The sequence below is a fragment of the Ursus maritimus genome, unplaced genomic scaffold (genome assembly GCF_017311325.1).
Source record: "Ursus maritimus isolate PB19 unplaced genomic scaffold, ASM1731132v1 scaffold_9, whole genome shotgun sequence".
NCBI classification, from domain to species: domain Eukaryota; kingdom Metazoa; phylum Chordata; class Mammalia; order Carnivora; family Ursidae; genus Ursus; species Ursus maritimus.
Window position 1 is genome coordinate 50,730,947 of NW_024427107.1, and position 26,586 is coordinate 50,757,532.

The following is a 26,586-nucleotide window of genomic DNA, read 5'->3' on the forward strand; positions in this document are numbered from 1 at the left end:
AGCCCCATGCTCTCATTCCTTGGCTCATCAGAATTCTTTGAGGATATCATTACTTTGAAGGTGCTAAGTTATTTTCAGAAAAGAGGAAGCACAGAGTGTGTGTTCTTAGTGCTTTGAGTGGAACTCAACTTGTTTGTGTGGGTTTGGAGCTGATACGGTCTACTGAGAGGAGATTTCATTTGTAATCATATACAAGCTGTGAAGGACTTGGGTTCTTCAGAAGTGGTTTGTATGAGGAAATTCTTTTCAACTCTCTAAAATTCCGGTGAGAAAAATCTACCAACCAAGTGAATAGCCCTTCTATAAAAAAGACTTGAGAACATGGCAGTCTTGAGAAGAGTGGGCTAATTCAGCAGATGGGTAAGGTGGTTTGTGGGCAGTCTAAACCGACAGCTTCTCCAATATCTCTGGGGACTGCTGAGAGGCAGAATAGCAAGAAGACTTGATTATTGCCCAAAGTTCAAAGCAGGGAGAGGAAAACGCAAGAAAGGAGAGGATTTAAATAGCAGAAGAGAGACAACATATAACCAATAACTCACATAGGAAGGCTTCCAAGGACAGTGTTCGCCCACCCACTCTTCACTCTCAGTTTGAGACTCTCTTACATCTGAGGTCCCCTGGGCACACGAAAAATTTCTGAGTCAATTAGTTGCTTGACATTTCTTTTCTGACATGCAAGGAAATAGCCAGACAACAACCTATCATTTACTGCTTTAGACCCGGCTAGAAAAAAAGGAGCACAACACATGTAATTAACTCTCAAGTATGCAAGTCAACAGAGTGAAGACTTCTTATGTAAAAGAAAAGAATGTTGACAATCTGCAGCTAGTGGGTTCACCCTGCTGTTCCATGGACCCAGGCTTGGCCAATCTAGCAGCTCTCTCCGAAACAAACAAAACAAAACAAAACACTTTTTAAAGATTGAAGTCACTATTGTTATCTGGGAATCTATCTGGATTGCATCTATTGTAGATTTTCTGTGCTAGTTTAGATATAATTTCCCGTAATCCAAACCTAGGAGTTGTGAAACTGAATAGCTATAAAACATTTACAAGTCCTCTGGATAATCCATCATGCCTGGGAAACTGTTTCCTGCCTTTGGTTGCATCTCTGATACATTGATCAGGGCATCCTTGGATAGAACGTACCACCTTGCCTTAATGGGCACAGGGTAGACAAGACCCTGAATTGCACCTTCATGTCCGGATGGCTGCCCCAAATTTATATTTATTTTCAGAAATTAGGCATAATATGGTTCCATTTTACTGAGCCACAATCCCACTTATGGGAGATCATTGAGATCAAATGTCCTAGCCTAGAACAAGCTTTGGCAAGCCTCTGGGAAGAACATGTCTTTTCTTTTCTACTTCAGTATGTTTCCAAGATAATTTCTTAGTTCAAATGGGGTCGTCCAACCGTAACTCCTCAAGGTAGTTTCTTTTAATAACTCAAACTTCCCTTTTATCTGGATATGCCCAGCTCCGAGTCCCTCAGGTAGTTTAAATATTTTATAATGGGTAAAGTCAAGAAATTATGGTCACTGTGCTGAATCTTACATCAACATCTTTGTGAGAGGGTCACGATAGTCAAGAGGTGACATACTAGGTGAGAAATGGGAGAAGAGGATTTCTCAGGATTGCTATACTCCCCAGTAAACCAATAATGAAAGACTGTAGGGTCAACTCAGAAGCAGAAAAGCATAGTTCCACAAGTAGGAATGTTTCTGCAATTAGGCAAAGCCGGCAACTGTGCCTGTGTAATTACCACAAATATTCTTCACCATCTCAGCGTGGAGAATTGGTTTTCCTATCTTCATACTTTCACATGACATCTCTTCCTATGCTATGTCTTAAACCAAACATTTTCTCATTAGATCGCCATGTGTTTCTTACGACACGACTGAATTATAACCAATTTGAGGGCAAGCACAAGTTCTCAGAGAGCCTGCAACAGTGTTCTGCAAATGGCAAACTTTCATTGAAAAATTTTTGCTATCTCACTGCTACAATTTTACAGATATCAAATCGCTCATTCTACTCTGGCACACATTGGAATATTTTCCATTCTAAACACATTTTCCATCCCAAACACCAGTTATACTGCTTGATTTCCTAACAATAAGGACTTCATTTCTTTAGGCTTGAAAGTTTCTTAATCTTTAACCATGTCCCTTTAAAAATGCAAATACACCTGGACAGAGTGAACCCAAGATTTCTTCCTATGGCAATGTATGCCTGCTCTCTCAAGGTATCTCTCTTTTTCAAGTCCTTGCTTTCTAGTATCTTCTTTATCTACTATCCGGAGAAGGGATGCAGAAGATAATATGGATATTTTATTTTCCCTTGCATGGAACTTAAAATTCGTTGCCAGTTTATATGAGTCTATGAAGTCAAAGAATTAATTCTAACTCTTCTTGAAATTTTTGACTTGTAACTTTGATAGAGACAAGTACCTGTTGCTTAAAAACCGAATTCTACTTGGCCTTGTCTAAATCCAGAGTCATTTCACGTAGGCCCAGGGGTGCTTATTTGCATAGCTAGCTTAAATAGTGAGTAGCTGAACCTTTCTTTCCCTGAAAGACTTCACCACTTGAACAACTATGGTGTTCCTTTTTGGTATATGGGGGTGGGGGGAGAAGCATTAATTTTTATGAAACCCAGGAAGAACAAAAGATTAGACAAAGTGGTTATGGTTTATGTTCCCCTATTATGTACAAATATTCAGTCTTTGAAAGAAAATAGAAAATTTCACAATTTTCAAAAATTTAACTCCAACTGTCTTAATCCACAAGGGAAATGTCAGGATTGCAACAGAGGAGGAGACCTGTTTCTAATTGAGAAAACCCTGCCCTACCCACCAGCCCTGCTGTCTGTGGATTAAGCCTTTTAAAGTTTGGGGAAACTCACTCCCTTGCTCCTCACTTCTTTATGAAGTCTTTAAATGTTCTCTGCTCCTTCTGGCTCTTTCAAGAATAATTAGTACCCTCATCAATTTCCCTGCCCTCGCCCGTTTGACAAACGAGTGCCATTCGAGTGAAATGTTTGCATTCCTCACTGAGCAGAATTTGGGGGCAGTTTCTAATTCGATAGATTTCACAGCAGTGATACTCCCAAGAGAGTCATAAGTGAAGTTGTGGTAACTCAAGCAGATTTTTGACGACCAACAGTGTTGTGTTACATCTTTGAATTGGCCTTTCATTTCAGTGATTAACAGGTGTGCTGCAGGAAGCCTTTGGTTTCAGCTTCACTTAATCCAACAGCCTGCTTCTGCTTTGCTACTATCTCAGGCTTGCAGAAGAGTGACTAGATTTCTGTCTTTAGATTATTTCAGGAATAATTTAGCTAGAAAAATGAACACATAGAACCAAGCAGACACAACTTCCTGACCCTTTCTTCTTGCAATTGTATAAATAGAGTAACTTCTTTCCAGCTATGTGTCTAAACTAAAACACTTTTTTTAATCAAACTACGTAATAAATGAATTGTTAATCAATAAGACCGTCGTGAATCAGCAGCCTAAGGATGCGCCATTTTCCTGGATTTCTCCCCCTTTTTTCTCCAAGTGCCTGCACTTGGGGATTATTATTCCAGAGACTTCCTATTTTGAATGATGATCAGAAAGGAGTGTGGAAGGATGTAATAATAATAATTCACAGTACTGTTTGCTTTCCACAACAACGGCTGGTTGCAGGGTTGACAGAGACTTTGTGAGGGGATAAGACAACTCTGTTCAGAGGTTTTCCCAACTGCATTGATATCGCTCACCAGCATGTGTGAAGCACCTACTGTATGCAGAGTATTCCAGTTGGCCCTGGGTGAAATACCCAGGAAAAACCACATCGTTCTTGCCTTTTTGAGAATGATACATGAAAGAAAGAGTTGTACAAACAGCTAAATGGGTCAGAAATTACAAATAAAGGGAATGGGATTTTGGAGCTGAAACTATCAGGAAAGGTTTTTTGATTTTGAAGAAAGTGAAAGGAAAGTCATTGAAGGCAAGGGCACAGAAGCAAGAAGAATCAAGGATGTACACCAAACATGTAAGCCTGAGTCAGCTGCACACGCTGAGAAGTAGGACATCATTCAAATGGCTCTGGAACCAGTTATTCTCCGGTTAGGAAGAATGGAATGTGTAGGGAGAGAGAAGCTCTAGTTTCTTAATCAGAGGCCTGATGCAGAGAAAGCTTTTGTGTCTATCATTACTTCAATCTGGATTACCCTTGATGGTCAGTATCAGTTTCAGATCACTTATGAAAGAAAATTTGAGATACACAGTCAAGCATTGGTAATAATATGAATAATCAAGGAAATGATGAAAATACACTAACTTTGGTTAGTTATCCTGGAATTGACATTAATTAAAATGGATTGAAATTAATGAATTAGCTTGAGTTCTAAGTAACTTCTAATATTATTTCCAAAGTCACTCTAGCCACCCATGTTTCCAAATGATTCACTTTAAATAATTATGAGGCAAAATTATTACCCGAGATGTGATCGAATCCAGACATCTAAGACAGGAAACCTACGGAGCAGGTTATTAACATATTCCTTATCGTGACCCTTAAGACCCTGGAAAAATAAGGGCTTCTTATTCACAAGTTTATGGATTTCTTTGGAACCAAGGATGACCCTGTAATCCCCTCAGTCAGTCTTCAGAGACATCTCACTGACAATATAAGTGTTTGAAAGGAGAGTTGTCATTATAAGATCTGGACCTAAAGTTGGGATTTATGATCGGTACAATATTCATGATATGCACTGCAGTGTGAATCAGGCTTTGATAAAGTTTGACATTCACTGGAGGATATTTTAAAGGCAAAACTTGGCTTTAGTTTTAGTCAATGGTTTCTTCGTTATCTAAAACAGAAGAAAGCATTTATCAAGGCATCAATCAAAGTTTCAGATGTCTCAGAATGTAAAATTATTTAAGGGGACTCAGGGGAGCTGTTGCAAACTGTCTACCTAAAATGACTTCAATGTTATTTTTAATTTTAACGTGAATACTAAAGTTACCTGATTATAGCAACTCTGTGTTATACTTACACAAGAACAGATTCACGACCCTGCTTTCAAGCTGAGTTTAAACCTCAGACTCCAAAGTACAAATAAAACACTGTAATCAATACCACCCTTTTGACAAAACTCTGGGATATAAATTAGAAACTCCATTCTTCTAAGATGAAACATAAACTAACAAGATTTTCTAAATGTAGTTTACATGGTGTATTTTGGCTGTGTCTTCAGTGTTGTTTTCAAAACACAGAAATTATAACTACAGCATTTTGAATTTAGAACACTGAACACTTTGGAACCTCTAGGAATACTTCCATGTTTACTACTTTTTATGCGTTACTTTCATGTTGATTCATTCATTTTACAAATATTTACTTAGTATCTTTTGTGCATCAAAGACCATGATAGATGCTAGAACATAAAAAGAAATGGAAGGGAAAACTAATTTTGCAACTATCCAGTCTCTCATTATCTCAAGGTGTTCCTTCCAAGTTTCTAGAGTGTTTGGCCTGTGATTTTTTTGTTTGTTTTCCCACATAATCTAAAGAAAGTTTCAGTTAAATGTATGGACGATTAATGTAGGTTGATTATTAGCGGAAAGTTAGAAATAATCAATACATCTCCCTATCCTTTTAAGATTGGTGTTGCAAGTAGGATGCTTTAGTGAATTCTTGATCTTTGAAGGATAAAGGTCCTAAAACACTTTCTAACTCAAGAAAAAGTTGTACCAGACCTCAGGATGTCATAAAAGAAAGTATAGAGCTAATAAAGAGAATGAAGGGGCTGAAGGTAAGCCAATGTTTATCTTGATTCCAGGAGTCAACAGGAAGAAGACGAAAAATGCAAATAAGGATATGCATGTGGCCAACTTCGAAGCTACTCATCTTTAAGAGTTTATAAAACCCTATAGAGAAATGGTATGCACATGCCTGTGAGTTAATCACATTAGAATCTTTGTCAGCCACATTGTATGTGGACAGAAAAACCAACTCAGATCAAATGGACAAAGGAAAAGAGAGGCCGGTATTGTCATAATTCCTCCATGTGGTTAGCAAGGCATGGATTTCACCTTTTACGACAAACGTGGATATGTTGTAAATACTATCGACAAAGTGTAGAAGACAAAAATGAACCAACAGAGATACTTACAATGAGCCCCGCGATGGCTGCATATGAAAATTGCAGAGGTGTGAAGCTCATACTAAAATAGAGACAAGCAAGGTAGGAATGTGGCCTTGGGGGGAATAGCAAGCATTATGTTTATCCGGATGATGATAGGTTTTCAGGCTGTGAAACATGTGGGCAAAACATCTGAAAGCTTAAAGTGCAGGTCTGGACAGGAGGAGTAGTAAGGTTGGCTTAGACAGGTAGATCTGGGAATGATCTGCAAAATGCTGCTGTTGTAGCTGGGAGAGTAGAGGGGTCTGCCAGGGAGAGGGAGCTCTGGGCGCCACGTAATCCAGGAGCAGAGCCAAGTTGGAGCTGGTCCCAGACACAGATAGAGGAAGGCTGAGGTGGGAGTGTAGAGGGTACTTTACTGGCGTCTGGAGTTTCAAGATTCTCTATCTGTACTAATCCTGCCTCTCTCTATGCTTAGAGGGTATGTAATTCAGAAGCTTAAAACTAGCAAAGTAAAAAAAAAAAAAAATCTAAAAGCAAAAAGAAGAAAAATGCTTGCAAGAATGGAGACAAGCAAACATAATGGTGATGTTACCACAGAGCACACCCAGTGAGGCTGGGCGAATAGAATGTCCACCACGTACATTTAGGTGACTTGACTTTTTTTTTTTTTTCGGTAACTTGCTACAACGCCTTACGGTGCCACTTGAAATGTGTGCTTGATTTGGGTTTTAGTTGCACTTGCTTGTGCTGACGTTATGGATTAACATTATGGATCAGTCCTTGACAATCGTGTTCCTCCACTCCGTGCAGAGCACCTTGCTGATTTCCTGGTAGCAAAGATGACTCTGAGGACTTGGTAGTCTGGCTGAGAAGCTAAGACGGGTAAAGAAACATTGACCAGGGGTCAGAAATATGCACAGCTGAGGACTAAACTGTGAGTTACAAGTCAACCGCAGTCCCAGAGCTGCACAATCGGCAGGATAGTGCAGGCCAGAGACATACAGGGAGGGTCCACGGAAGAGGAGTCTGGGCCGGGATTTGAAGGATGGGTAGGGTTCGACTAGACAGGAAAGGAGAAAGGCATTATTGGTGTGAAAAATGGCAGGAAGATGGGACCGAAAATGACATAGTTACGGTTTGGTAAGATAACTAGGCTCTCAAACATAAGCGAGGTATGTTTAAAAGTTGTGGAACTGAGGTTGTCTAGATGTAGGAGAACGTGGACAGCTGGGATGAGGGGTTCAGATTTTAAGCTACTAGTAGGTGACTCGCCTTTACCCTCGAAGGGTGAGGTCAGATCGAGGCTGCTAAGGCTCCTGGTTTACAGGACCAGTGGAGCCTAGAAGAGGTGAAAGGGGGCAGGTGTCCCTTCCCACACTGCCGCTGATGAGGAGCCAGCTGTGCCCAGACTCCGTTCACTGCAGTGGGAATGTTCCTCTGCACCGACAGCTAGCTGCGGTCCCAGCGCCGACCACCAGCCTGGACCTCTTCTTATCCTCGAGAGGCTGTTGGCCGCACTTCTAACACTCAAACCAAAGCCTTATGCTTAAGACTTGGCAACTGTATAGTCTAACTAGGTTAAAGGAAAGCTAGAAATTCAGCTCTTAGCACAGAACGCTGTACAGAGTAAATGGCAAAAAATGGACAACGTGGATTCTTATTTCCCTGAAACCAGCATACCCTAATTTCTCCACCCCACCTTGGCTTTTTTTCCCACAATTTCAATGCTATTATGTTCTTTACTTTCTAAAACCGCTCCTGGCTATGATCAGCAGCGGTGGTTTTCGGTGTGATCCCCTAAGCGGCAGCAGCGCATCCCCTGGGAACTCGTTAGAAATGTGCATTCTTCCTACCCCAGCCCAGGCCTGCTTAATCAGGAGTTGTGTAAGGGGGACCCAGCCATCTGTTTTAAAGAGCCAGCCAGGGGATTGCCATGCCTGATAAAGCAGAGTACTACTCGCCTGCAGGAGGCAGTGCTGACGCCTTAGAACACCACCTGAGGCCCGTTAAGGTCTATTCCTAACCGACTTCTGCCATGGTCAGCCCCGGCCTGCAACCCAACCCCGAGACTGAGCGCAAGGGTACTGCAGACACACGCACAGTTTTCAGTCTCCTGACCACACCAAACTCTTCCGTAAATGCTGGTGATCACGTCCCTCGGTGTGACAAACCCCGACTTTTCAAGTCCACCCTCAACATCCCCTGGCTGCGGCCCGCAGTTACTCTCTCCTATAGTCCCAAAGCCTTGGTCTTACCCTGCTAAGATCATCATCAGCACAGGAACTGGGTGCTCCGTTTATGTGTCTGTCTAGGTTAAGGACAGACTTCTTGCGTTTGTCTCTGTGTACTTACCCACACGGTCTCTGAGCTACCACTCCCAGTTCTGCGGACCAACTGGTGTCCTCGGCACAAGGCTTGGCCCCTCTGTTGCCCTGCCCCGATTATTTCTGCATCTGTAAAATAAGGGGGCAGATTAAACAATTCCCAATCTGCATTTCTAACCGGCGGCCAGGTGACTGGCATGCACTCTGAAGTTTGAGAGCCACTACTGACGGCCTCCCCACCTATAAACACGAAAAAGCCTCCAGCTACGTATTTAGGAAAATTTTATCTTCCTTTAGTGTTGCCACTAAATTCCTTCGGAACCAGCACACTGTAATAAGCCAGCCCAGGGTGTCCTCCCGGCCGTCAGCCGAGAACTCACCCGCACGAGCTGTCTCCTCTTCCGGTCTTTGGAGGCCCAGCAAAGACCTTAGCCAGAGCTCCTTAAACTCATCAGGAGCTTGGAGAAGCAGCTGGAGTAAGTCCTGGGCGGGAGACGAGCAATTTAAAAAAATAGTAATAAATATGTCGGACACATTTGTGTGTGTTTGACTAAACAAATTAAAGAAATGGTTTAATAAATCAATAATCAATATTCAAGTAATCAAATCAGTTCCCAACTAGAGATAAAATGGCGTGGCCTCTGCAGCCCCAATAGCGCATGAGCCAGTCACGTGCCGCAGTTTTCGCAAAGCGGTAAACACCCAGGAATGCGTACGTAGGGACTATCAGCCTGTTCTTTTTCCTATCGGCAATGCCTGCCTCAGTGGCAGAGACAGACCACCCACAGTACCTCGAAGCTGCAGTTTGCTACCAGCAATGATTTGGTTAACCTTTGATTAAGCATAGGAATGTAAAGCACGGAAAGGTCTGGAGCCCGACACAACCCTTTGACACGGCGCTGTCTGTCATTAATGATCATCCGCCATTAAAGGTTCAGCTTTGAAAATGAAATGAGACGACTCCAGTCTTCAGCCCTCACCCTCCTGTACTTGCCAACTGAACCCTGCTGTGTTTGGAGACTTCCTGATTTACTGCTTTGCCTTTTAACTATTTTCAGGCGAGTGGGAGTTGGGGGGCAGGGTAAAAGAGTCCAGGGATCAAGTGAGTACAAACAAGGCATCTCAACTACCATCAAGGGAAGCGACTTTCTGCTCCGATAAGTCACCGGGTCAAAAGAGCTTTATTCCCACAGTTGATTTAATCTTCCTTTTTTTTTTTTTCTTTTTCAAGCTAGGTGTAAGAATTTCCTTGCTGGGACATCATGCAAGAAATATTCAGTATCCTTTTTCACTTCCTTTTAAAAACAACAGCAATAATGTTAGAGCTCCCTGGGGTACCTCCTATGTCTCAAAGGGTCTTTTCCTTTTAACAATATATCAGTGTATCCGAAGGCTCCACATCTCATTCCGCACATAGTGCGGTGTTCAGAGCAGGGTACAATATGTGTAAATGCTTGTTGAATGAATGAATGACCGCATCTGCCTCTTAGTTCAATAGCTATGGCTTGCACATAAAAGCAAGTTTTAGACAACAGTAAAATTACAGGCAGTTGACCGAGACCTCTTCCTGTTAACAGCTGACGTGTTATTCTTAGGTTCACGTTTTTTTTTTTTTTGGCTTTTGAGTCTATGGCTCCCCTCCACCCACCACAGCTTTTTGGCTAATTGGACTTGGGAATCTCTCTCAGACTTTGGTTTGGTGGACTGCTGGGATTTCAATGTCAAGAGACTCCTACTTCCCTTTCCACCTCGCGGAACCCTTTGGGGAGGACTACAATTCAACTCCTCCCTTCGCTAAGAGAGGAGAGCTGTGGGCTTTGTTTTCCATCCACCTAGGTGAGAAGGGCTAGAACAAACTGTGTTTTCTTTGGGTCCTTCTCATGGACAGATGGTTTAGCATAATTCATTTTTATTCTGCTGACCAACGTGATTACATTGTATCACAGACATACAAAGACTTTTAAAGGGTAATAACCTCTGTAAAATTTGTTCCAGGTAAAGGGGTAGGACATTACCACTGTAGCTACTGCATCAGCATTACTTTGGGAATTAGGAGGCTGTTAAAGATTAAATCAGCCGGCCACTGCACTGAGAAATTTTATTTTATTTATCAACAGACATACCATTTACTGTGAAACAGACACTGTTTTATGGACTTCGTATTAATTTATTTAATTTCCAAAATAACATAAGAGGTAGGTACTATTATTAGCTCTATTTCAAAATGAGGAAAGTGAGACACAGGGAGCTAAGTGACTTACCCAAGGTCACTCAGGTAATGAATGGCAGAGTTGGGATTTGAATCCAGCCAACTCCAGCTACAAGACCTGTGCTTATAGCCATTTTACTGTGTTGACTGGCCACCTACCTCCATCTGGGATTTCTCAAAGAAACTTAAGCTATAGATAATAGATGATACCACTAAATTATCATTAATCATAAAACAAAATAGTTTTATTAATAATAATAAGAGAAAACAAAGAATCTCTCCTATTATTTGAGGGTATGGTCCATGTTCTTATACGTATTATACCAGACAGTTTTGATATTCATGTTAAAATGAGATTACTGATATTTTTATTATAATACACGAGCACTATAACATCAGTATTTCTTTTTTATTTATATATGTAAAAATATATCTAACATAAAATTTGCCATTTTCAAGTGCACAGTTCAGTGCACTAATTACCTTGGCAATGTGTGCAGCCATCGCTATCATCTCTAAAACGTTTCATCATGCCAGATACTCTATACCTGTTCTGCAGTAATTCCCTATTACTCCTTCTGTAACTTCTTCTTCTTCTTTTTTTTTTTTTCAGGTCCTATTTATTTGTTTGTCAGAGAGAGAGAGCAAAAGCAGGGGAGCAGCAGGGAGAAGTAGGCTGCTCGCTGAACGGGGAGCCCATGTGGGACTCGATCCCAGGACCCTGGAATCATGACCTGAGCCAAAGTCAGACACTTAACTGACTAAGCCACCCAGGCATCCCTGTAACTTCTAATATACTTCTGCTCAATGAAATTGACCTTCTAGAGAGTTCACGGAGGTGGAATACTTTTGTGTCTGTTGGTGTCCGGCTTATTTCAGCCAGCATAACATTTTCAAAGTTCATCCACAATGTAGCAGAACTTCATTTTTTCTATGACTGAATAATATTCCATTGTATGGCTATACTGCATTTCGTCTATCCATTCATCTGTTGATGGCCCCTTGGAATGTTCTGGCCACTTCTTTGACTATTGTGAATAATGCCTCAGTGAACATTGATGCACACGTTTCTGCTGGAGTCCCCTTTTTTAATTCTTGGAATAGCTAGTTCATAGTTTTTTGAGGAACTGCCAACTGTTTTCAATAGCAGATGTACAATTTTACATCCTCATCAGTGACATACAAGGGTTCCAATTTCTCTATATCTTCAGAAACACTGGTTATTTTCTGGGTTTTGTTTGTTTAAGAATAGCCATCCTACTACGTGTGAAGTGCTATCTCACTAATATCCAGTTTCCTTTTCATTCTGGCAAACTAACTTCTGAGTGTCATATGACTAGTTCTGGCTAATGGAGCCTGAGCAGACCTGATGGGTCTCACTTCTAGGCCAAACACAAAAAAGTGGCTATGAGATTTTATGGCTCTCTTCTACTTGTCAACCATGTTATGCTGGGTTGTAGGTGGGGCAGAAATATGGAGCTCATTGGGGCGCCTGGGTGTCTCAGCCATTAAGCGTCTGCCTTCGGTTCAGGTCATGATCCCAGGGTCCTGGGATCGAGCCCCGCATCGGGCTCCCTGCTCAGCGGGAAGCCTGCTTCTCCCTCTCCCACTCCCCTTGCTTATGTCCCCTCTCTCGCTGTCTCTCTCTGTCAAATAAATAAATAAAATCTTAAAAAAAAAAAAAAAAAGAAATGAGCCCAGCCTGTATTGTTGAGTGACTATGTGGAGCAGAGACTCTCCCACACCTCTTCCCCATGTCAGCTGGCCTGTGATGGACAGGTAGCATGTGTGACAAATCATCCTTTGGCGTGATAAGCCACAGGGATTTGGAGGAATGTTTGTTAAAATGGCACAGGTATTTTCAGAGTGTGGTCCCTGGACCAAGAGCATCAGCTTCATCAAGGAACTTATTAGAAATACAAACTTTCAAGTCCCACTCCAGAATACTCTGTCCAAATCTTGGAGGGCAGGCAGCAATCTATATACTAAAACCTCTCCAGAATATTCTGATGCAAACTACAGTTTGAATACTACTGCAGTAGCATAATCTAGCCTATCCTGTTTCATACTTGGTGATGGTTTTTTTTTTAACTTGTTGAATAATTAAGTACAGTCTGTGTATAGGAAATGGTAAAAGTATAACTGTAGCTGCACATTTTTCATCACGATCTTCTTTCCCATTTCTACTACTACCACCTTACTGAGGGTGTATTGAGTTAAGCTGCAGTACAGGATATGTGAAGAGGAGTGATGGGAAAGAAGATGGTGAATAAAGCTTTTGGACATGTCAAGCGTGATGTATGCACAATCACTGCTCCCTGAGTGGGGATTCTCTTCCTCTGTCCTTCAGCTCCTTGATGCTTCTCGATTGGACTAATACAGAAATCCCCTCTCTCTTCTGTGTTGTGTTTCTCCACTCTAGTCCCCCTACATTAAGTGGGCATTAAACTTTCAGAAGTTCAACTTTGATTACGTCATTATTCTTTTTAACAACTTGATTGTGATGTAATTCATCTCTAGGAACTTGGATTTAAGGGAGGGTTTCCACCATTACTAGGACTGGTAATAGTCGTTCACTGTGGCTAAACTGTTTGCACAAAGAATGTGGTTTAAGCTGAACTCCTGCTTTCCTTTTGGGATTCTGAAATTATCGTCCATGCTAGGCAGAGTGCCTAGGTGACCAGTCTCCAGTAAAAACCTGAGTCTCTGATGAGCTTCCCTGCTAAATATCTTTCCACATGTGTCATCACAGCATGCAGCTAGAGGAATTATGGATCCTGTGTGACTCCACTGGGAAAAGACTCGTGGAAACTTGCACCTGCTTTCCTCTGCACCTCACCTCGTTCACCTTTTTTTTTTTTTTTGCTGACTTTAATTCATCACCTTGCACTGAACTATAAATCATAGCCTCCAGTACAACTGTATGCTGAGTCTGTTGAGTTGTCCTAGTGAATTATGGAACTGAGGGCAGTTTTTAAGGGTCCCCAACGTAACCTCCAAATGTTAGCTTCCACTAATTTCTAGGTGATTGCTCTATTGTTTTTTGAGAATGCCATCAGGCATAAATTGCTCCATAGTTTCACCCAACTTCTCGGCCTCACCTGCCTGGAGTAGAGCTCCTGTTACACTGATCAGGGAAAGGGGTGGGACTAGGTTGTGATTAAGATGCCATAGACTCTTACTGTTCTTAATAAGAGCTAGTAGATTTTCTTGAATAAATACTTCCTCATTTGAAATTTTCAAAGACAAGTGGTTGCTTTTAAATTATTATTTATAATTTTTATAATTTTCCTAATTTAAATGGTTACTTCACTGGGGAAGTATTCTCTGAGCTCCTTTATACCGTCATTCTGGAAGTTCTGTTTCTGATCATATCATTATTACATCCAAAATCGTCAGACTCTCTAATTCCTACCACAATAAAATCTATATTCCTTAGCTGGATTTTCAAGGCCCTCTCTAGGCCCCATTGGGTATCACCAGAACCATGACAGACGAATCGCATGTTCCTCAAGCATATCTCATGCTGTTTGCTGTCAAAACTTTCGTCTTCTTTCATACCATAACATATATTCACATTCTTCATCATGTCAATATAAAGACCTCTTTTTTTTTGTATTCTTTGCTAATTTTCCAGCTCACAGTTGCCTTTCCCTTAAAAAATGGGCTAGAATTTAAAGACACTGATCACTTTATCTTTTTCTAATTGTGGACAAGTATTAATAGATGCTGTCCTTCACTGCAGATAGCACACCTGCCACATACTAGGGCCCTCTGGAAATAGTTCTTGTTCCATAAACAAATGGCTGAATGAGAACAAATTATGGCTGAAAGAGTGACAAAAGTCAGGACGTTACCGTTTAAAGAGCACTTTCTCACACAGGCGTCCCATTCGCTCGGCCCAGCAGCCAAGTCAGCTGAGGTTATTGCCATTACTTCCACGAGGAAATTAGGGTTTTTAAGTTTAAGCTTCCTTCCTAAGATCATACCGAGATACTGAGTAGCCATTGCAGATCTGAGTTCAAAGCCTGTGCTCTTGAAGAAGCAAACTCTTTCTATAATGAAAGGAATCAGGAAAAGAAAGCGCGTTCTACCCCTGAGCCTGCTCATTTTTCAATTAGAAAGGAATACGGGCAGTTTAACAATAAGGACAGAAAGATAAAGGAACCCCTTTCTGACATTTTTTGCTTAGATATTTAAAATGTAAACTTCAGGCTTCAGTAATGAATGTTGGTTACATAATACGAACAAAGTAGGTCTATTCTGCACAAAAATGCTCTGTGCTAACCTAACCACATGGCCGTTTTATTACAGTGACTATGTTGTTTTGAAAAATAACTCATTCCACTGGAGATGAAAGATAAGTGACTGCAGAATGTGGAGCAAAAAGGGGAACTTTTGTTGTACGTATGAGCAAGGCTAGGGTCAGGGGACAGTGTCCTCAAGAAAAGGATTTGAGAAGGAATTAACTTCTGGGTGATGGTCCATGTTATTTAAAACGATATTTGCCACCTTTTGTTAGTCGCTCAGTCACCTGTGTAGCCATTCTTTCACAGCTCCTTTACTGCCAAGAAAGTCCTGTTTAACGGACGCTCAACAGATTTTGTTCACAACCACACATGGCATTGTGTCTGATTCCTCCACTTAGACAGGAAGTTATCAACAGAGGGACTTATTTTTTGTAGGTGTTAATTAAGAGGTTCAAAAAATATATCTTTATCCAGCATGCTGGAGAGGAAGAACTGATAACAGTAGCCTCTACCATGAATCCTGAACTTGAGCCTCCCTTTGCCCCCTTCAAAATGGGCATAATATTGGTATATGTGTGTTTCCCTAAAGATTGAAAAAAATGTGAACATTTCTAGCAAAATGCCTGGCACATTATGTACTCAAGAGGTTTCTTTTAAAAAAAAAAGATATTAATTTGTTTTAGAGAGAGAGAATGTGTGCACAGGGGTGGGGAGGGGAAGAGTAGAGGGAGAGGGAGAGGGAGAGAATCTCAGGAAGATTCCCCACTGAGCACAGAGCCCAACATAGCTGATCCCTCAATCCCAAGATCATTACCTAAGCCGAAATCAAGAGTCCATTGCCCAACCAACTGAGGCACTCAGGTGTCCCTCAAGAGGGTTCTTCTTGCCTGCCTTGACTTTTCATCACTACTTCACTCTAGATGAAGTCCCAGATCCCCTGGTTGGTTTTACCAAAATGGGTAAAAACATATGCCAAAGATTGTTGATGCAATACATTAAGAGGGTTTGAATTTCCCCATCATTCACTTATTTTAATCATGCCATTATAGTGGTGGTGGGGTGTGGGTGAGTAGTGAAGGAAACTCAAAATAGTATATTTATAAGAGATCATAAAAATAATAGATGATTTATCCTGTGTACTTTCTAATTTAAAAAATATTTTCATGTATGTAGTCTCACTTCATTCTCTCCAGTATGCCAATGTAGATGTGCTTATCTTCATTTTACAGATGAAGAGACGAAGTTCAGAGAGGACCAATGATACAATGATACTTTTAGAGGACCTCTAAAAGTGTTAAAATGAAAACGTTCATGCGGGTGATCAAGTTTTCCGTGGAGGAGAAAGAAGTAGTCATTTTATAATCCTCTGTAGAAAGAAAGATTGCAATTGATAAGTAATTATTACTTATCCATTAGGAGTGATTAGGAGTGAGGTGTCATAGATATATTTAGGTATGGGGTGATGAACAAAATTTATTTTGGGACTATACTTGCAATTATGTAACTTCTCACTCCTGGTATAAGGTATCTTTTTGAAAGAATTTTCATACTCCTTTTCTTCTTGTTTCTGTAGAATTTCTGATGAATGCATGTCACATTTTACAGTGAAAACATCTACACTTTTATTTATCATATATTCATCCTTATAAAAAGCACTTATTGAATAACAACAAAGGATTGGGAGGGAATTTAAAAGTTGTATTTTATTGACCACTTCCTCACTTCTACTTCACTTTTAATGAATAGGTTGAAGAGTCCAATGAGTAGGTTGAAATACCATATTTCGTCAATATAGCTTTATTCACTTTATCTCAAATTTAAATCCCTCTAAATATTTTGACTTCCTGATGCATTACTTTAAAACCTATGGCCTTTCATTCCTTTCTCTATCTATTATTTGATGAAGACCCATACTTAGGTAGCTTGTTTCCAGTGAAAACCAGAAGTGTAAAATAGTAAATATTTATTTTTAGTAACCAATTTACTTTCATAAATATAAAAATATTTCAATAAGAAAATACTAAAGAACCAAAAAAGATGAGTTCCAGAAAATAAATAAATAAAAACAACTTAGGTATACCTGAGTTTTGGTGAAATAAAATAAAATAATGTGACTATTTTGGATTATAGTCTTCTATACTAATAATTGAATTATTTGGATGAAATGTTCTCTTCACATTATATATTATTATTATTCAATTAGCATAAAACACATAATTTTAGAATGCATGGCTATAGACAAAGGAGATTTAACATGAACTTAATAGAGAGTTTTATTCCTCCCTGGAAATATATATTAAATTGTATTCTAGATTCGTTTTAGAGAAAATTTAAATCTTATTTTTAGTCTGATTCTTGCTAAGAGACTGAAACCCTTTTTAAAAAATTGTCTCTGATAACATTGCCCAGAACACTTGCTGAAGATAAACACAATGGAATCAACACTGTAATATGATATTTCCTCATGGAATACCAAGCTTATCCCTCGTGGGACACAAAACCCATAATCAACTGGCAGGGTTGTGAAGGTCTTTCATACACACTAGATTGATCTGATAATCCATACCATGTTTGGACATATTTTATGCATTACAACTTATATTCCTTTGCTTCTATGGCAACTGATGGCTTTGTAAACTTTTGAAGCACTAGGGAAAGAAATATATTGGCAGAATGCTTAGGTTTTCATTTTTTCCATAAGATAGAAAAAGCAAGATACTCAACAACTAACTGTGATGATGTGACAAGAGATTATTTAATTATTCTTGACATGCTCCTATGCAGCCAAGAAGTAATCTTAACTTTGTTAAAGGCCTGCATTGATTTAAAAAACAAACTCAAATACAAAAATTTATTTTTCTTATTTAATAAAATAATAGATTTTTCAGCCCAGCAACATGCACGTGAAGCATATATACTATTTTGGTTCAACCATGGAAATGAAACATAGCAATTTTGAGTATGCAAATGGATTTCAGTTTTCAGTCATTTGTTTTAATGATAGAAGGTTAGTTGGATATTTAAAAATCTCAAGTTTCTTAAATCTATTTTTACATGAGAAAATTTAGTTAAATATTTGCAGTTTTTGGATAAAATGTTTTAGTTTTCTTAATTGGCTAATGATTTCCATTGAAATAGGTCAGGGGTTGGTAAAAAAATTATGGCCTATGAGCCAAATCCAGCCTGTGGATCTTTTTGTACATCTTGTGATCTAAGAATGACATTTGTATTTTTAAATGGTTGAAAACGATTTTAAAGAATAATATTTCATAACATGTGAAAATTATCTGAAATTTATATTTTGGTGTTTAAAAGTAAAGTTTTATTGGAACATAGTTACCCCCATTCATTTGTGTATAATCTATGGCTTCTTTTGCACTATAATAGCAGAACTGAGTACTTGGGACAGAAATCATATGGCCCACATTGCTGAAAATATTCATTATCTGGCTCATTATAGAAAAAGTTTGCTGGCCCCAGAGATTGTTACCTCTAAATCCTAGATGGCTACTAAAATGTACACACACACACACACACACACGCACGCACGCACACACACAATGCATCCTGAATGTGTGCCCTATGAAAATGTTTCATTCTAAACATTTTGATTCATGGGAACTATCATTTCATATTTTGAATATTCTTTTTAAGTTTAAAAATTATTAGGAAAACAACCTATCTTTACCATCAAGACCATGATAGTAAAAAAAAAAAAAAAAAAAAGGACAACATATTGTGCAAATATAAATCCCAGATTAAATGGACTGAAATCCTGTGGTCACAAGTTGATCGGATTGATTGAGGGAGCATCCATATTCTCCTTCCTTATTCCCCACCATTGGACTTAAACTTCGACATAGTCACTATTAGGACATTGTTGTCTACATGGTTATTCAGAGTGGTCTGTTGGATTAAAATTAAAATTAAAAAATGATGGAATCTAGAGTTGATTTTAATAATTTGTATTATCTTGACTAGAAAACCAATTTTATGTTACTTAGCAGCCTCACACGTAATTGACATCATAGCTCTATGATATGATAGGACGTATCCAATATATTTTACACACTGTTCCGCATTTTCCAGAGAAAGAGAGCTCAACTAAAGATAGCTTTCAAACTGTGATGAGTTCTGGGGAGGGCATAGCTTATGAGGGAGATATAAAGAAGAAGCCAAAGGATTTAGGCTCCTTGGCTTTTGCCCCTGTCAGCTAGAGTAGTTTTGCTTTTTATTTTCTGATATTGTAGGTCCTATATGAGGATTTATAGTGCTTTAACTTACTGTACTTTAACTGTTACTAAAGGTAGTGGCTTTGTACTGTGTCAACATAGCCTAACTAGAACTATATTTTCTAGTAGTTCTCCCCCGTCTAGTTCCAGATTCGGGCTGGCCACAAGAGAAGTTGGCCGTAGACCTGGCAGGCAAATGGAGAAGTATCATCATACTCTGAAGTTCAGTGGAAGGGCCAACACATATACAAGGTCACTGATCTGCCAGATTACCTTATTCACACGAGACAACAAGGGGTCCCACCACTCCTTCAGCTTTCCCATGCCCTCGGCCAGTCATGATGCAACTCTGCGATGGTGAAGGGGGGAGCTTCTTCTACAGGTCATCAGCATCATCACAGTTGGAAGTGGCAAGACGAAGAGGTGAATTACAATTTGACCTCATGGGTTTCTGTTGTCCTTGAGCATCTGTCAGTTCATGCTCTCCCTGCTTCATGGTTAGGATTCTTCCCAGATGCCGATTCTGCTGACCTATAGCCATTTCAGGCCCACAGCCAGACGTGGATGCAACAGCCTTGCATAGACTGCCTCACAGCTCGCATCTTGGTATATGGCATAATACCTAAAATAAGTCCCTTACTCCACATCACTCAGAGACATTTGCTTCTCTACTGGAACCATAATAGGTATACTGAAAGTGTTCGAAAGCTACTCATTATCCAGACACATTGTTTCATAAGCAAAGAAACTGCAACCAGGGAAAACAGCAGCAGTGGAAGTCACTGTCATCTTAGTGGTAGTAAGAGTAGTAAACAGGGGCCTCATGCTTACTTAGTGAGTACTTGCACCCCTCAGTCCTGATCCTCGTTATAACCCTAACCTAATACTCATGATAACTCTATGAGTTAGGGTCACTGTTTTCCCCATTTCAAAGGCAAGAAAAACCAAAGCATAGAAAATGTAAACTTAAGGCTTGAAATCAGAGATGTTTAATGGTGGAGTTGGAATTTGAATCAAAGCAGTTTGACTCATTCCAGGCTCTTAATCATAATTTATCTTTGATGGTCGAGTTTTATAGAAATGTAATTAAAAGGAATTTTTTCCAGCTCTATATTTTCCTAGGCAATTGCTTAAATAATTTGCAAATATTTACTGAGTACTCACCATAGGGTCTATTCTAGCAAGCAAGACAAATACAGTTCCTGCCCAGAGGGAATCAATATATATTTTGCTATCCTGTATTTGTAAAAGGAGAATCATGCTCCTGTTTGAGGCCACATCTCTCACTCTCTATATCTGCATGTAGTTATATTTCATTTCATTCAAAACATAAATCTATTAGAGGGGATTTGAAGAAAAGCATAGACATTGAGATCAAATGTATGGAATAGCAAGAAATAATAAAAACTGTAGTTTCCAAGATATTTAAAATAGGAATTTACACTCTTAAAGGTGTAATCATGTGACTGAAAATTAGAAAACACATAATTGGGAAGAAAATTAGGTAAGTCCATTTTCTCATTCATGAATGAATAGACAGGTCAAAAATGTACTGAGTCGACCACATGTTTTCATGAATAAGCCGCAGTGGTAGAAAGCCTTCAGACACTTAGACCTTTTGGAGAACCCTGGTAGTGTTCACTCTGTAGATTCTTGGTAACATGTATAATTGGCTATAAACTAGAGTCAACAGTAACCCTGGCTGTACTGTGACCTTCTGAGATTTAAGAATTGAAGAATTGAACTTCCTTGTTCTTATCAAATCCTTTTCATTTGGAAGGTGACATTGACTGAAAAGCAAAGTGCAGAACCACATTATTGGTTCCAAGTGCTCACAATGAAAAATGAAAATGGACATCTGTACATACCTAAGAATGTAAGGACAGCAAGGGTCGATGAGGCAATGTAACGTAGATTCATGTCCCCATTTCATATCAGGGTTATAAAAGGGGCAGCTATTGAAAGTCTTTGCAGACCTCAAAAACTCACAGACTGCTCAAGTGGGAAGGATGGGATTAAACATCTCATTGAGGGATGGGGTAAGACTGTGCTCTGAGGATCCTTTTGGGTCTCCTTGATACATGCGGAGGAAATTGCTGGATCTCTTCAGTAACTGCTTCTCCTCCTCTTCCAGGCACAAGCAAGACTGTACTTCACAGTCCTCTCACTGTTGGCTGGGCAATGTGACCAGTACTGGCCATGGAAATAGGAGGACACATCCCACTTCCTGGTAAAGGACAATAAAGACTATGCAATTATCTAGTCCCTTTCCTTCCCTGTCCTCACAACCAAGAAGTCCATGAACTTTTGGAGGTAAAGCCATGAGATCAAAGAGTCTCCTTTAACTTGGATCCCTGAGTGACCCTGCGGAGCTTAATCCACCACGTCCATTTTTCCACACCTCATCACCCCCACTTATGTATCTTAGACATACAGCTCGGGCAAGAAATCCTTGTTGACTCAAGTGACTGAGAATTTGAGATTGTTTGCTACTGCAGCATAACTGAACCTCCCTTGAGTGTGTGCATGTGCGTGCATGTGTGTGTGTGTGTGTGTGTGTGTGTGTGTTGTGGGAGTAAGATAGTCCAGGCCGCCCCACTCTGTCCCCTCTTTAAGTCTCCTACACCTCCCTACTACAACCAGAGAAGATATATGTTGGTTTGTTTACTAGGCTTCTTTTTTTTTTTTTAAAGATTTTATTTATTTATTCGACAGAGATAGAGACAGCCAGAGAGAGAGGGAACACAAGCAGGGGGAGTGGGAGAGGAAGAAGCAGGCTCATGGCGGAGGAGCCTGATGTGGGGCTCCATCCCATAACACCGGGATCACGCCCTGAGCCGAAGGCAGACGCTTAACCGCTGTGCCACCCAGGCGCCTCTGTTTACTAGGCTTCTAAAGTGTATTTTCTTGAGGCACCTGAGTGGCACCTGATCTGCCTTCAGCTCAGGTCATGATCTCAGGGTCCTGGGATTGAGCCCCACATTGGGCTCCCTGCTCAGCAGGGAGTCTGCTTGTCCCTCTCCCTCTGCCCACCCCCTGCTCGTGCTCTCTCTCAAATATACAAATAAAATCTTAAAAAAAAAATAAGATAAAAAATAAAATGTATTTTCTTAAAGAACTCCATTGTTTAAAATATTAAAAGTCAGTGTTAAATATCATCCTTATTTTATATTTAAGAATATTGAAGAACCCATGAAGTGAACAATTCCATAAAATTACTTTCAACAGTGGTGGAAGCAGGAGTAGAACTCAGATTCTTGTGTTTTAGCTTGTTTTATTTTTTTGCACCATAAAGTTGAGAGTTAATAATTGAAAAATTAAAAATAACACAGGAGAATAGAAGAATAAAAGTATTATCTATAGGCTCACCATCCAAAGACAAGCACTCTTTATTCTCATGTATTTTTTTTTATGATCTTTGAAATTAATAATAATAGCAATAATCATCTGTGTTTATTGAGTCCTCCCAGATGTCAGACACCCAGCAGTTACAGGCCAGGCTTTTGGAGTCTGTCTGCTAAGCATCCACACTCCTACATTTTTCAGTTGTGTGACCTTGCTCAACCCTCTGTACATCAGATTCCTCATCTTTAAAATGAGGATTTTACCATGGTTTTATGAAGATTAATTTAAAAATATATGTAAAATATTAATAGTTGGAAGAGTGCCTGGATTATTGTAAGCACTCAGTAAATGTTAGCAGTTTTACTTTTCATTTTTCCCCAGTTGATGCTCAGGCCAAGCCTCTACAATAGGTATTACTATCCTTCTCTTACAGATCATGTAAGGAAATATTAGGGAAGTTAGTAATTTCCCACGGTCACACAGGCAACAGGCAGTAAAAACTTATTTCAGAACCTCTAATTATTATAATATAAAAATATGCCATTTTGTGCATTATTAATTAATTCATTAATGCACAAATAACAGGTACTTCTGTTTCTGATTTTTTTCACTATTATAAATAATATCTTGAATACAGTGAGTGTTACTGTGAATTAAATATCCTTTATTAAAAGTTGTTGTGTTTTTATACTTGTTCCTTAAGATAGATTACCAGCAATGATATAAATTAATAAAACAATGTTGTTTCTTTAGACTCTTGATTCATACTCCTAAGATGCTTTTCTTAAATTGTTTTACCAAGCCTACCAACTCTAAAGAAGGATGTGCTATTAGAAAAAAAGAAAATGTCGTTCAGATTTAAAAGGAGAGGTGAAAGTGGTTAATTACATAGGTGATGAAAAAAGGACTCATTTCAGTTTGCAGTTTTTCAAAGTGCATTCTTCAACCAGTAATGTTTTATTTACTGTGATATTTTATATGATCAGGCACATGGGTTCTGGGCTCCTAAATATCTCTCAAATCCATCCCTTCTCTGCACTCACACTGCCGCTTCAGCATGTATCATCCCTTGACTCGAATCAATAACCTCTGGTCTCCTTGCTTTCTACCTAGTTCCTACTCAATTCAATCTTTGCACTTCTTCCAAAATGACATAATGTCTATCCTACCATACCACCTCCCATTTAAAAATTAGTGAAGAGTTGTCTCCTTTGCTTTTGAGATGAGACCTAATTTTCATAATCTGAAAGGGGCATACCCATCTCCAGCATCACTTTTTGCTGCCTCTGCGTCCCTTCCCCCCCTTCCCCACATGCATTATGTTAGAGCAATAGTTCTGGAGTCTGGCTATACTTCAGAATCATCTTATAAGCTTTTAACAAAGACCAATGCCAAGACCCCATGCCCAGATCCTGTGATTTAATTGAGTTCAGGTGAAACTTGTACATTGGTATTTTTTTTAAAAAGCCATCAAGAGATTCTAATTTATTGCAAGAATGAGGCGCAGTTCTTCTCACCAAATTAAACTATTGTAATTCCCCCAGTTCGTTTTTTCTATCTTGTTTTTCTGCCAGGGCTGGCCTTGCTCATTATTTCAATCTTGCAAATCTCTGTTCATCTTTAAGTACTTAGTTGAAATTAGTGGTGTCGCTGAGATGGGGAGAGAGACTTGGAGTGACTTTGCCCCCACACCCCCATATATGTCACGTCTCCTCCATGTTTTTTTCTCTTGTGAACTGACATTTTATTAATCTTATTTGAAGTGCTATACAAAGACAGCTTCCAGCCAGCCACTTGTGACCAGATTGTCCCAGGCAGCTATTTCAAAGCCACTGGTTTGAGTGTTACAATTTCAGTGTAATCTTTTCTCTCTGTAGGGTAGACTGGATGGCCCCTTCTGCAGGTGGACATGGCACCATGTGTTCTGGCAGCTCTACAGTAACTCCTGTTGCTGTGCTGGAGAGTTTCTCCTCATCCACATGGTTCTAGAGCCACTAGATGCTACTGAATTCTAAGGTAGCTACAGTAGAATCACCTTAGTCATCTTCGTGTCTCTACAGTCTGGCATAGCGTCTGACTATATAATAGATACTCGATAAGTGTTTATCCGGTGAAAAACTTGATAACCACCCCAGCTGCTACCAGTCACTACTGTAAGATCTGGAGATCACTCAGGGACTGAGCTAGGTGAAGAATCAAGTCATAAGGAAATAACTCTCTGACCTCTCCAATCTTGGTTTACCTACCAAGTTCACCTTAGGGTTGTCTTGTATTTCTATTATTAATCTTTATTTTCAAATCTTTGCAGGGTATCTGGAAAAAATCCTTTCCATGTGTTAGTGAAATTGTTTCAACCCTTAAAACATTGATTTCTGCTTCTGGAGTACGGACTATATGCTTGCTCCATTCTCTCTGCAGTTCAGAAGTTTGGGATTTATAATAGGTTCAGGATGTGCATCTCTCCAGTTTCTTTACATCTAAATAAATCAAATTAATGAAAAGCCATTATTTACTGTGTGCTTAATAAGGCTTATAGTCTTTAAACTGGGATAGTCAGAAAAGTCCAATTTATTTCTGCCTTTCTTAAGGGAAAATGTGATCCTTAATCTTAGTTAGCTTGTAGGAATGTTTCTTTATTCTATAATTTGAACATGACTGCAAATGTCTGAGTTCGTTGGTTGACAGTCCTTATATTTGACACTGTGCACTCTGATAGGGCCCCGTTAAGTAACAATTTTCCTCTTGGGTTAGGGCTTATTAAAAATAATAGCAATTATTATTACTATTATTATACTATACTACCACCTACTATACTGAATGCCTACTATGGACCAGAAAATGAGCTCTGTGTATGTCATACATTGTCTTATTTAATACTTACTATTGAAGTTCGAAGAGGTGCAGTTATTTCTCAGTGTCACACACCTACTAAGCCACGGAGCTGGCACTGTGAACTGCATGAACACAGAGCTGGGCTCCCTGAAAGGCTGCCAAATATATGACTAATGCATAGAAACATGGCGCTGACTACTCTTACCTATGGGTGTAAGCTGCCGAATGCACCCAAGAGGTGGCTCCCTAGAGTTCTCAAAGCCACCCCTTCCCCAACCCTTATAACCGTGAGTCAATCAATGCAAGAAAGTGCCTGAGCTTTTTTGCCACAAATATTTTAAACCAAAATATTTTCTGGTGTTTTTGTATACACGATTTGCATAATATGAAATAAGATGATAAAGAGGTTTTTTTTTATGACATGATATGAATCATTGTACCCAGTAAACTTGACCTTTGTATCTTTGCATTCTGAGAAGGGTTATCGTTCAACCAAGAACAGAGAGAGTTTGCGCTTACCAGCTAAGGACTGTGTTTGTTGAAACCTCACCCTAAAGGCAGAACAGAGAGTATAGAGGAAAATTTGGATTCAGAGCTAGCTGTCTTGAAATAAATTATACTTTTAAGGGTTTTTTTGATATATGAGTTAATTTATTAATTAGTTAAAATAGTCTTAATTTGGATTATCTTATTTCCACATGGATGCCTGTTCCATCATGTCTATGCCAACTTCTATTTTAGGATGTTCAAGAAAAATTATTATCGACTAACACTTTCAAGAAAAAATTAAGTTTCTGAGTGTCAGGGATTTTGCAAAATAAGGAATCTCTCTGACAGTCACATATTTGGTGGCATTTACTTGCTTTAGCAAAAAAAAAAAAATGTCATATATCATGCCAACACTGGCAAGTTGCATATGATTAGTGATTTTCTGATGACTGGGGGCAGGTCTGAAAACACTGTGTATGGCCACATAGCATGTGTTTTATTTTCATTAAAAGTGGACTCATTCTCCCAGGGGAAATCATTTTATAGCACTCTGTACACAAGGAGATGAAATACTTTTCATTTATCAAAAAGTTTTCCCCCAAGACAGCTTGATTTCTGTAACTAGTATAATAATTATTCTTTTGTTTAAACTTTACACTATCAAAAAACCTAAACCACATTTCCCAAGGATGAGTAATTGTTTGATAAAGATGTTAGTGGAGGATTCTTCTCTCTTCTCCTGCTTTCCCTCCCTCCTCTTCGCTCTCT

The 26,586-nt window shown here is 39.4% G+C and overlaps 1 long non-coding RNA gene across 2 annotated transcripts in view; it reads right to left on the reverse strand.

Annotated features, from left to right (window-relative positions):
- The window catches only part of LOC121101749, a 48,127-nt gene that overhangs the window by 10,942 nt on the left and 10,599 nt on the right, over positions 1 to 26,586 (reverse strand). The window contains exon 3 of one of the 2 annotated variants that reach the window (XR_005833787.1): positions 8,490 to 8,590. This is a non-coding gene — a long non-coding RNA (uncharacterized LOC121101749). Of the gene's footprint in view, positions 1 to 8,489; positions 8,591 to 24,728; positions 24,975 to 26,586 lie in introns of those variants that run through there. The other variant, XR_005833786.1, reaches the window with a different exon arrangement.